Raw genomic sequence first — 12,760 nt, forward strand, 5'->3', positions numbered from 1 at the left:
ATATTAAATGTGTATTTGTATTAAAGAAACAGACCGTTATTAAACCGAGAAATGTCTACAACATTTAATAATGTGACAGTATTAGATGTTAAAGAGAATTTAATCATTAATATTTAACGGATCACGGATATTAAATCTGCGTCACACATATCCGCATGACAGGCCCATGAGTTACAAATAAGTCTACATGAAAAATGAAGTAACAGCACCACCATGAGGTATGTGTAAGGAAGTTACTAAGATATGAAACATTAAGGAACGGCCAATCAGAGTTCATCACACAAACACAACTTGAGTCAGGATGGTCTCACAGACATTCTAACAATATTTCAAACTTTTATCCAATCAGATGTACAGATAACTTGTCCCATGGTGCATCTCATGTTTACTTCACCATATAAAAGTCCATTACACGTTGCCATCTTTGTCAGTTCTCTAATGCCTGCAGGCAGTATATATCATAATATACCGGGATTTCTTAGACAACCCAGCAGGCATGTCAGCTCCCAGGTTCACCAAGGAGGAGAGCGCTGCACTGGTCCACGCCGTCAAGGACTTTTATCCCCAGCTGTTTGGGAACAAGAGGAGGTTGACAGATGCGCCTGTTAAGAAGGCCCTCTGGGAGTCTATCACCAATGCAGTTAGATTGGTGTGTGACGTCCAGAGGACCCAGGATCAGATCATGAGGAGATTCGGAGATATGAGGTTGCGGTTAACAAAAAAAGTCAACCTCATAAGGGACTGGGTACAAGCCCGTAAAAGAGGTGGCAAAAGAGAGGCCCCGCGGAAACTGTACCTACTCCCTTATGAGGTGACTTTATGCGAGCTCCTCAATCTCCGGGTCCCCAAAAGATTCAGATCCTCGGCCTCCTCTTCTTCCCTCCCAGCTGCGGGATCTGAAAGTCCTGACGCAGGGGCCAGGGCAGCTGCTTCTCCGTCCGGTGGCCTGGGAGGAGATGGAGAATCTGAACCAGGTAATTATCCAACTTCATATAATATCTTAATATTTTTTTTTTTATCAAAAAAGGTGTATATGGTCAGATACTAAACCTATACAGATCTCACAACATACACTACATATGATGTTTAGATATCTGATTTTAGATTAGTGACACATGAAATAGGAATGATGTGTCTTGCGCTCTACAGAATATGCGTCAGAGAGCGAAAATGGAATTTCGCATACACGTTAACATGGCTTTGCTGTAAGTGGCATTGCTTTATACATGTTGGTCAAATGACGGATGCGTAATTCCGCTTTGAATCATTGCGCAATGATCGCGAAAATGGAATTGCGCATACACGTTAACATGGCTTTGCTGTAAGTGGCATTGCTTTATACATGTTGGTCAAATGACGGATGCGTAATTCCGCTTTGAATCATTGCGCAATGATCGCGAAAATGGAATTGCGCATACACGTTAACATGGCTTTGCTGTAAGTGGCATTGCTTTATACATGTTGGTCAAATGACGGATGCGTAATTCCGCTTTGAATCATTGCGCAATGATCGCGAAAATGGAATTGCGCATACACGTTAACATGGCTTTGCTGTAAGTGGCATTGCTTTATACATGTTGGTCAAATGACGGATGCGTAATTCTGCTTTGAATCATTGCGCAATGATCGCGAAAATGGAATTGCGCATACACGTTAACATGGCTTTGCTGTAAGTGGCATTGCTTTATACATGTTGGTCAAATGACGGATGCGTAATTCCGCTTTGAATCATTGCGCAATGATCGCAAAAATGGAATTGCGCATACACGTTAACATGGCTTTGCTGTAAGTGGCATTGCTTTATACATGTTGGTCAAATGACGGATGAGTAATTCCGCTTTGAATCATTGCGCAATGATCGCGAAAATGGAATTGCGCATACACGTTAACATGGCTTTGCTGTAAGTGGCATTGCTTTATACATGTTGGTCAAATGACGGATGCGTAATTCCACTTTGAATCACTGCGCAATGATCGCGAAAATGGAATTGCGCATACACGTTAACATGGCTTTGCTGTAAGTGGCATTGCTTTATACATGTTGGTCAAATGACGGATGCGTAATTCCGCTTTGAATCATTGCGCAATGATCGCGAAAATGGAATTGCGCATACACGTTAACATGGCTTTGCTGTAAGTGGCATTGCTTTATATATGTTGGTCAAATGACGGATGCGTAATTCCGCTTTGAATCATTGCGCAATGATCGCGGAAATGGAATTGCGCATACACGTTAACATGGCTTTGCTGTAAGTGGCATTGCTTTATACATGTTGGTCAAATGACGGATGCGTAATTCCGCTTTGAATCATTGCGCAATGATCGCGGAAATGGAATTGCGCATACACGTTAACATGGCTTTGCTGTAAGTGGCATTGCTTTATACATGTTGGTCAAATGACGGATGCGTAATTCCGCTTTGAATCATTGCGCAATGATCGCGAAAATGGAATTGCGCATACACGTTAACATGGCTTTGCTGTAAGTGGCATTGCTTTGTACATGTTGGTCAAATGACGGATGCGTAATTCCGCTTTGAATCATTTAGCAATGATCGCGGAAATGGAATTGCGCATACACGTTAACATGGCTTTGCTGTAAGTGGCATTGCTTTATACATGTTGGTCAAATGACGGATGCGTAATTCCGCTTTGAATCATTGCGCAATGATCGCGGAAATGGAATTGCGCATACACGTTAACATGGCTTTGCTGTAAGTGGCATTGCTTTATACATGTTGGTCAAATGACGGATGCGTAATTCCGCTTTGAATCATTGCGCAATGATCGCGAAAATGGAATTGCGCATACACGTTAACATGGCTTTGCTGTAAGTGGCATTGCTTTATACATGTTGGTCAAAATGAAATGTGAATTATTATATATGTGAAGAATACAGTATTCTTATTTTCAATATTATACATAATAAAAAAAGAAGAATCCAAATAAATTATAACATATGCCCATCAATTGATGAGAATGAAATAACACCAAAAAATAATTAAAGCTACAGTAAACAACACAACTGATTGAAAATAAGAGTACAGGATATATTTATCATGAATTGAATTGAGGAAACAATTAACTCATGGTACTACCAAAGGATTAATAGTTTTAAATTGATTTGCTAATAATGTAAAGATTTTAAACATGGCATGATTTGTATTAATGATATGCAATCCTCATTTAATATATTACAGATATGGATGTTGCTGCTGGATCCTTAAGGCAGAGCTTGTCACAGTATGGTATGTCTCATTTTAATTGACATTTGTCTTAGAAACATGGACAGAACATTACATACTAAATCCACATTGTTCAATATTTATATGTAATGTCCCTTTAATAGATGAAAATTAAATAATTCTTCGGATATCCTTAAATAACTTATTAGATTTGAATTGCATGCTCAATCCCATTCATTACATCAACATATGGAGTAGAGAATTCATTAACACCAACATTGTCAAATCAATATAATTTTATATTAAAGGGATACTGAGCTACAATTATTAATGTTGTCATTCAGATAGAGTATGCAATATTAATAAACATTTAAATATAATACTATCATCATATGTGAAATATTCTATTGCTAAATGTATTTTAAAATCAAGAATGTACGTTTATCTGCATCTCAATTTTGGTTGACCAACCTGGGTTTTTATTGATGATTGGTGGATACCTTCAACAAACAATATTTATTGAATACAATATTGCTTATCTGCCTTTAAGATTAAAATGTAGCAACATTCAAATTATAATAGGAGTCAATGTTAAATCATTTTGAACAGTTTGAACAGAGAAATCAATGATTTAAATCAGTCAGTGTCCCTTTAATAAACAATAGATTAATTCATCTTTACATTCTTTCGATTAAACAATATTGATATATAATTCACATATTCACTGTTGGAGTTACTTTATAGATATCAGCATACTCTAACAGCACCATGATTACATATTTGTACTAATCAATTTGGTTTTGTATTGTGATAAATATGTGTTGTGTCCTAAACAAGATTACTGTACATTGCACAAATGGCTCGATGTGCCACATGTGTTTGTTTAGATTTGTCAACAGCTGTTCTTCAAAATGTGGTTTGTGTGTATTCTTTTAAGAACATTGATCAATGGGTATATTTAGATATGCAATAGCATCGTATGAGATGAGTTTGATGTCTAATATAGTCTGAAATTAAACATATGTTCAATACATCATTTTTAACAGAATCCCCTTGATTCAATCAAGCATTTTTTGGTTTAATGACCACAGCACTTTTCCATTTTCTGTCCGTTTGGGACCAAGGCTATTTTTACATTTTTGCAGTGTTTGTGTTTAGCTGTAATTTTCATCTTACTCATTTACTGTACCCACACATATTATATACCGTTTTTCTCTCCATTAAATGGACTTTCTAAAGATACCATTATTTTCATCATATCTTATAATTTACTATAAAAATTTTTATAAAATATGAGGAAAAAATTGAAAAAAACACACTTTTTCTAACTTTGACCCCCAAAATCTGTTACACATCTACAACCACCAAAAAACACCCGTGCTAAATAGTTTCTAAATTTTGTCCTGAGTTTAGAAATACCCAATGTTTACATCTTCTTTGCTTTTTTTGTAAGTTATAGGGCCATAAATACAAGTAGCACTTTGCTATTTCCAAACCATTATTTTTTAAAATTAGCGCTAGTTACATTAGAACACTAATATCTTTCAGGAATCTCTGAATATCCATTGACATGTATATATTTTTTTTTAGTAGACATCCCAAAGTATTGATCTAGGCCCATTTTGGTATATTTCATGCCACCATTTCACCGCCAAATGCGATTAAATACAAAAAATCGTTCACTTTTTTACAAATGTTTTCACAAACTTTTGGTTTCTCACTGAAATTATTTACAAACAGCTTGTGCAATTATGGCTTAAATGGTTGTAAATTCTTCTCTGGGATCCCCTTTGTTCAGAAATAGCAGACATATATGGCTTTGGCGTTGCTTTTTAGTAATTAGAAGGCTGCTAAATGCCACTGCGCACTACACGTGTATTATGCCCAGCAGTGAAGGGGTTAATTATGGAGCTTTTTTTGTGTTTTTTTTTAGCATATTTACATATGCTGCTGTGTAGGATCCCCCCTTAGCCCCCAGCCTTACTGATCCCCCACCAAAGAGCTCTCTAACCCTCCCCCTCTGCCTTAATGGGCGCCATCTTGGGTACTGGCAGCTGTCTGCCAGTACCCAGTTTAGTGAAAAAATGTGCCTTTTTTTAAAAAAAAATCCCTTTTCTGTAGTGTAGCTTCCCCCCCCCCAAGATCAACCCCCCACCCCTTCCACATCTCTTAGCTGTTTATTTACAGCTTTCAAAAACTTATTTTGTTGTACTTTTAAAAGTTTATTTTTCTGTAGTGTAGCGGTTCCCTCCCGCTCCCGCCCCGTGCACGCGCCCGCCCGCCGCCCCCCGTGCATGCGCGCGCTCCCGTGCGTGCTCCCGCCCCTCCCGCCCCCAATCCCGCCCCCCTCCACTCCACTGGGCACATCGATGGCCGCCCACCCGCCTCCCAGACTTGCTCCCACCCACCAACGATACCGGCCACCGATGTCCGGTGCAGAGAGGGCCACAGAGTGGCTCTCTCTGCATCGGATGGCCAAGGGGGGTTATTGCAGGATGCCTCCATATCGAGGCATCACTGCAATAACCGGAAAGCAGCTGGAAGCGAGCAGGATCGCTTCCAGCTGCTTTCCAGACCAAGGACGTACGCCACACGTCCTCGTCATTAACTGTATTTTTTTTGAGGACGTGTGGCGTACGTCCTTGGTCCTTAAGGGGTTAATGACTGCTCTATTCTTCACATTTTCAAGTTGATTAATCTTAAAATTCGATACAGATGTGATTTAGTGATATCCCAAATGTGTTTACTAATATATATCTATATCATTCATAGAGAGAGTTGGTGTGGGAAGCCCACAGGAATCCAGCAGTGACACAGAGCCGCCTTTGCGGTCTCCTGGTAAGTCCATTGACTCATTTATATGTCATTGAAGGTGTATTGGTAATCAATATTATGAGCATGATTCTGATGAAGCATAACATTTGAAACAAACATATAATTTTCTCTTCTGATTATATATTAATTTTCTTTTAATATTGAAAGATTAATAATTAAAACTTTATTAGTCTACACATTTGTTATTCAGAAGATGTATAGCATATGTTTGTTTCCATGTTCATTTTTGACAACAGTCATCAAGTGATACACACATGAGAAATCTTAAATGTTCTATGTACTATGCTTTTATGATTTTTAAATTAATACAAACAATACATCGAAAATATGAATCATTGAGAATAACAAATCTAATGTAATTTGTATGCTCCATCAAAATGATGTAAATCATAACTTTGGGTGTGTATATCTTTAATGCAACATTGATGTGTGTCTTTGAACAACAGTAACATATGTTATAATATCTGTTCTTAACGTGTACACAACATGTTATGTTTTACAGAGATTGATTTAACATATGTGACGGAGAAGGAAGAGGCTGCCTTGGAGTCTAATGGTATGTGAAATATATCTATCATGTTTCCAACATGTTGCTTTATTTGAAATCATTTCATTGAAGACATTCACTGAAGACATTTGCACTTTAAAAAGGAATATTATTTGTCTGTTCAAATACACTACTGCCCCCTTTCTATATCAGGCAGCATGAAAATATTATTTTTTTTTAAAAATGTATAATTCATGCCATCGTTATGTCACATGCATATTCCAGGCCAAAACACAATAATAATGTTATAATTGTACAGACAGTAATTGATATTCATCTGAGTGCCTATATGCATACCATATCCTCATTTCATAATTGTTTACAAATTCAAACACACTTCGAAGTATATTGAAAACATAATCAATTTGAAATGCGTTGATTTGATTTCATGATGTATGAGATGTTAATATATATTTTTTACATTTTCAGATGGATCCGCCACTTCTGGTCATCTGGTTTCCGCCCCTGCCCAGTCCCCTGACCAGTCACAGACCCCTGCCCATGCCCAGACCCCTGCCCATGCCCAGACCCCTGCCCATGCCCAGACCACTGCCCAGGCCCAGACCCCTGCCCATGCCCAGACTCCTGCCCATGCCCAGACCCCTGCCAGCCCTTCCCATTTATCATTTCCTGCCCCTCCCAAAAAACGCCCCTACAACCCCCTTTGCCGCTCTCCCCGTATTATGGCCCGTACAGCTGCCCAGACCCCAACTCCCCACTCCCCAGCTGTACGGCCTACCCCGGAGCAGCAGCTCATCCCTCCCCAAGCCAATCCCATCCCTCCCCAACCCAATCCCATCCCTCCCCCCTGTCTCAACCTTCATTGTCCTGGGTGTCGGATTGTCCTTCCCAGGCACAGCTGTAAGTATCATTAAAAATCAACATTATAAGATACTTAAAGGTACACTGAAGGTAAATATTTTCTATTGTGATTCAAATAGAGCATGCAATGTTAATCAAATTTATAATTTACTACTCTTATGAATTATTCTTCATTCTCTTGCTATCTTTATTGAAACAAAGAAATGCCTATAATTAATTTTAAATAAAAAATAATTGTGGACATCATTTCTTTATTGTTGGATGAATGTATCCATCAACCAGCAGGGACAAACAAAGTTGATAAACAAATATGGCCTGCCCTAAAAACCGACATTCTTGCATTCAAAATCTAGCTATAGAATTCTAACATTTAAAGAATATGTGTAATGTTTAAATATTTGTAAAGTCAAGCTCTATCTGAATCAGTCAATTAAATATTTAGGTTCAGTGTCCCTTTAATTTGATATCACTACATATACCAATCACCACTACTTGGATCCAACAATTTATGTACAAATGTTTATACATTATCTCTTGTCTAACCCAGTGGGAATGTAATTTCTTCAGGTTGCTATGTTTACACAGCTTGTCCTCAATGCCAAAATGTTTAAGGATAGGTGTGCCTACCACAGTATAATTAAAATATTAAAATTGCTAATGTAAGTACAATGTAAATCCTTTAACAAGATTTGATACACTCAAGCTGTATAAGTGGATCATCGAAAACCAATTAAAGGGGACAACATGTTTGAGTAAACTGTCCCTTTAATGATTTCGGTCTGTCTGAATAACATATTTCATGTGTAAAGAATCAATTTAAACTAATTGATGTAAAGAATGATTTGTCTTTATGATGACAATGTATCTTTGCTTATTTTTTCGTCTGTTGTGTAATTATCCTTAATATTTAATTTATTCTTTATTTTAGGCTGTGACTCAGCATGGCTCATGCTAGAAGGTATAGCAAGAGTAGAGCAGGCCGTGTTGAGGAACGCAGCTGTCCTGAGAGGGATGAACGACACCATGCAGGCCCAGCTCCGGGTTCAGGACTTGACTCTGCGTGAAATCATGCGATTAAGTTCAAGGCCTGAATCTGGAGCTGGACATGCACAGGACGATGAAGAGGATGACCAGTAAGTGGAGGATCTGGAGATGCTCCAAGGTGGCAGATAAGAATCCTCCGTCCACATGTTGATGTTTTTTTTTATTGTTGCCATTTGGCCTTTTTCAAAGTTTATTGTTGTGCCTGTTGCACTCTTTTACCTTGTCATATGTCTCCAATGGGGCTATGGTGGCCCTTGGCAACTCTCTTCATGGACTGTGATGCACTCTGTTACCTTGTCATATGTCTCCAATGGGGCTATGCTGGCCCTTGGTAACTCTCTTCATGGACTGTGATGCACTCTTTTACCTTGTCATATGTCTCCAATGGGGCTATGCTGGCCCTTGGTAACTCTCTTCATGGACTGTGATGCACTCTTTTACCTTGTCATATGTCTCCAATGGGGCTACGGTGGCCCTTGGCAACTCTCTTCATGGACTGTGATGCACTGTGTTACCTTGTCATATGTCTCCAATGGGGCTATGGTGGCCCTTGTCAACTCTCTTCATGGACTGTGATGCACTCTGTTACCTTGTCATATGTCTCCAATGGGGCTATGCTGGCCCTTGTTAACTCTCTTCATGGACTGTGATGCACTCTTTTACCTTGTTATATGTCTCCAATGGGGCTATGCTGGCCCTTGGTAACTCTCTTCATGGACTGTGATGCACACTTTTACCTTGTCATATGTCTCCAATGGGGCTATGGTGGCCCTTGGCAACTCTCTTCATGGACTATGATGCACTGTGTTACCTTGTCATATATCTCCAATGGGGCTATGGTGGCCCTTGGTAACTCTCTTCATGGACTATGATGCACTGTGTTACCTTGTCATATGTCTCCAATGGGGCTATGGTGGCCCTTGGCAACTCTCTTCATGGACTATGATGCACTCTTTTACCTTGTCATATGTCTCCAATGGGGCTATGGTGGCCCTTGGCAACTCTCTTCATGGACTGTGATGCACTCTGTTACCTTGTCATATGTCTCCAATGGGGCTATGGTGGCCCTTGTCAACTCTCTTCATGGACTGTGATGCACTCTGTTACCTTGTCATATGTCTCCAATGGGGCTATGGTGGCCCTTGTCAACTCTCTTCATGGACTGTGATGCACTCTGTTACCTTGTCATATGTCTCCAATGGGGCTATGCTGGCCCTTGGTAACTCTCTTCATGGACTGTGATGCACTCTTTTACCTTGTCATATGTCTCCAATGGGGCTATGCTGGCCCTTGGTAACTCTCTTCATGGGCTGTGATGCACTCTTTTACCTTGTCATATGTCTCCAATGGGGCTATGGTGGCCCTTGGCAACTCTCTTCATGGACTGTGATGCACTCTTTTACCTTGTCATATGTCTCCAATGGGGCTATGGTGGCCCTTGTCAACTCTCTTCATGGACTGTGATGCACTCTGTTACCTTGTCATATGTCTCCAATGGGGCTATGCTGGCCCTTGGTAACTCTCTTCATGGACTGTGATGCACTCTTTTACCTTGTCATATGTCTCCAATGGGGCTATGGTGGCCCTTGGCAACTCTCTTCATGGACTGTGATGCACTGTGTTACCTTGTCATATGTCTCCAATGGGGCTATGGTGGCCCTTGGCAACTCTCTTCATGGACTGTGATGCACTCTTTTACCTTGTCATATGTCTCCAATGGGGCTATGGTGGCCCTTGGTAATTCTCTTCATGGACTGTGATGCACTGTGTTACCTTGTCATATGTCTCCAATGGGGCTATGGTGCCCCTTGGCAACTCTCTTCATGGACTGTGATGCACTCTGTTACCTTGTCATATGGCTCAAATATTCCTTATTTTTACAAGATTATTTCTAAACGTTGTTGATGTTTTCTTACATACTAATAAAAGACATGTAATTGCACGATTCTTTGTCCTCATTCTTCATGTTATTTTTTGAAATCTCTAGTTTATCTTGTTGATCCTTAAAGGGACCTACCAAAAATAATTTTTTATAAAAAATCATATATGTAAGACAATTGTAAATGACTTTAAGATTAACATCTCCAATGTAATCTTATTATTTGTCTTTATATATTTTTCTCTTAGCTTTATCATTGCATGATTATGATTAGCATAGTAATTGTTTTATATATGTATATATAGATTGTTATTTGTGTATATATGTATATTTCAATTTTCACATCCATGTGTGTATTTAGAAACTCTGCATGAATTGATGCACCTTTAACAAATGATCTGAGGATTGATACAATGATATAATCCCTGTAAAGTGTTCATTTTATTGAAATAGTATTGTCTATGTGTATCCTCTTTTTAAAAACAAAATCATGTCCCTTTAAGTGATGGTGAGCACAATTGTTAATGAATGTATTTCCATTTCTAAAGCGTTTTTGTCCTTTTTACATGAACAAGGACATATAATCTTATTAATAAACAATCTTATTGTAATGTTGACAGCACATGTATTTCATTTTCAATTCTATCTTATTGTAAAAGTGTAACCAAATAAATCTCTGTGTGTAATGCAAATATTTTAGATGATGAATATTTTTTAACAAATATGTTAACAAAATACTTCTCCTCCCATATATGGCTATAGGTAGGCTGACCATATTTAAACTTGAATAAATGACACGTTTAATCAATCCATGTATAATTATTGTTATTCCAAAACAATCAAAACATATCTTAAAACATCAATGGCATATGTATTTCTCATGTGTATCTTTTAAATGTTAAAGATATACACCATAGCTATAGTTCAAGGGACAGTCAAGTCCGAAAAGATGATTCATGATTTGTTGACATTCCTAGATAGCAATCTAGACACATACTAGTTCCTAAAATATAAATACGTTTCTTAGTGATATGCCAAGCTGTCAACTGAGTCCTTGTATTGGCTGCGGTTTTTCAGCGATCTCGGATGCGCCATGTTGCTTAAGACGTCACCTGCCAGGCTGTCCAATGATTCCTTGTATTGACTGATGTTCTTACATGATCAAGAATGTGCCTTTTATTGGATGGCGTTTTGACGCGATCAAGGATGCGCCTTTTTTTTGGGCGTTCTTACGTGATCAAGAATGTGCCTTTTATTGGATGGCGTTCTTACGTGATCAAGGAAGCGCCATGTTAAGACGTCACATGCAAAGGTAAAAAAACGTCTGATTGGATTACGTAGTCCCGCAATATTTGTTTGTGCACGTTAAACACGTTTGTGACTGCAGCCAATTTTAAAAACCTTGCGAATATGTATTATTTGCATCATGTTACATTGTTGACCCGTAGCTGATAAAGACCACCACATTCTCTTTTGCTGGATGTCTGGTTGAATAAACGAACGAAAGCAAAATGTTTTCATGCATATGATATTTCGAGGCAAGGGCAAATCTCTATAGTCCATGTTGTTTAATATGTTTGTCAACAATATGTTCCTTTTTCAGAAAAATGACTGTTGTGTTTAATGTTAAAGATATCTAATTAATAAATATGCGCTATTGTGTTAGAATAAAGTAATCAATATGCATTTAGCTTTATCATATGCTAAATATATGATGCTGACTTCTTCTAAATGTAATTTCGTTGTATATTTTATTAAAGGTTCATTAGACACTCACATTATAAATTAAATCTTTTAATTTGGTCTCTAGTTAGATAGTCCATTGTTTAACAAATACACGTTTCATTTTGCTTCTGTTCAAATAAAATGTAATTAATTATCAGACTCCTCGCCAAGCCTCTAAGTTTCATGTGAGTACCATCTCCAGCTTTCTCCTGTTTTGTGTATGATGGTGTTTTGTCTTGTTTTACGGTTGTAATGAGGGTTCATCTATATTTTCAATAGAGCTAACCCGATTTTCTTTGAAAGTGTTTGAAGCTTTGTAATATTGATATCAGTATATGTTAATCTTGTTGTTTGTAGTAGTGTCTATTACATACAGTTCTGTTAAAAATATAGTATACTGTCCCTTTAATGCAAATGTTGATTTTTGTATCATGTATGAGTTCCACATTGTTTAATCTTCAAATATATTATTGTTAGCATATTTTCACCCCCCACTCCTAAAAGGACTTTAAACCATATTCATTGTTAAAACAAATGTCTTTCTAAAAAAAAATTAACACAATAATGTCTCTTTAAGAAAATAGACTTTATTTAACACGTCAATATAAATCTGATTTCAATATTTATTTTTTGAACAAGTACATGTAGATATACCAACAAGCTTCAAATATGTGTTAGCATATGTAATTTTGTTAAAGGGACAGTTTAGAAAACAAATAATGTT

This window comes from Bombina bombina, chromosome 4, assembly GCF_027579735.1.
Source record: "Bombina bombina isolate aBomBom1 chromosome 4, aBomBom1.pri, whole genome shotgun sequence".
NCBI lineage: Eukaryota > Metazoa > Chordata > Amphibia > Anura > Bombinatoridae > Bombina > Bombina bombina.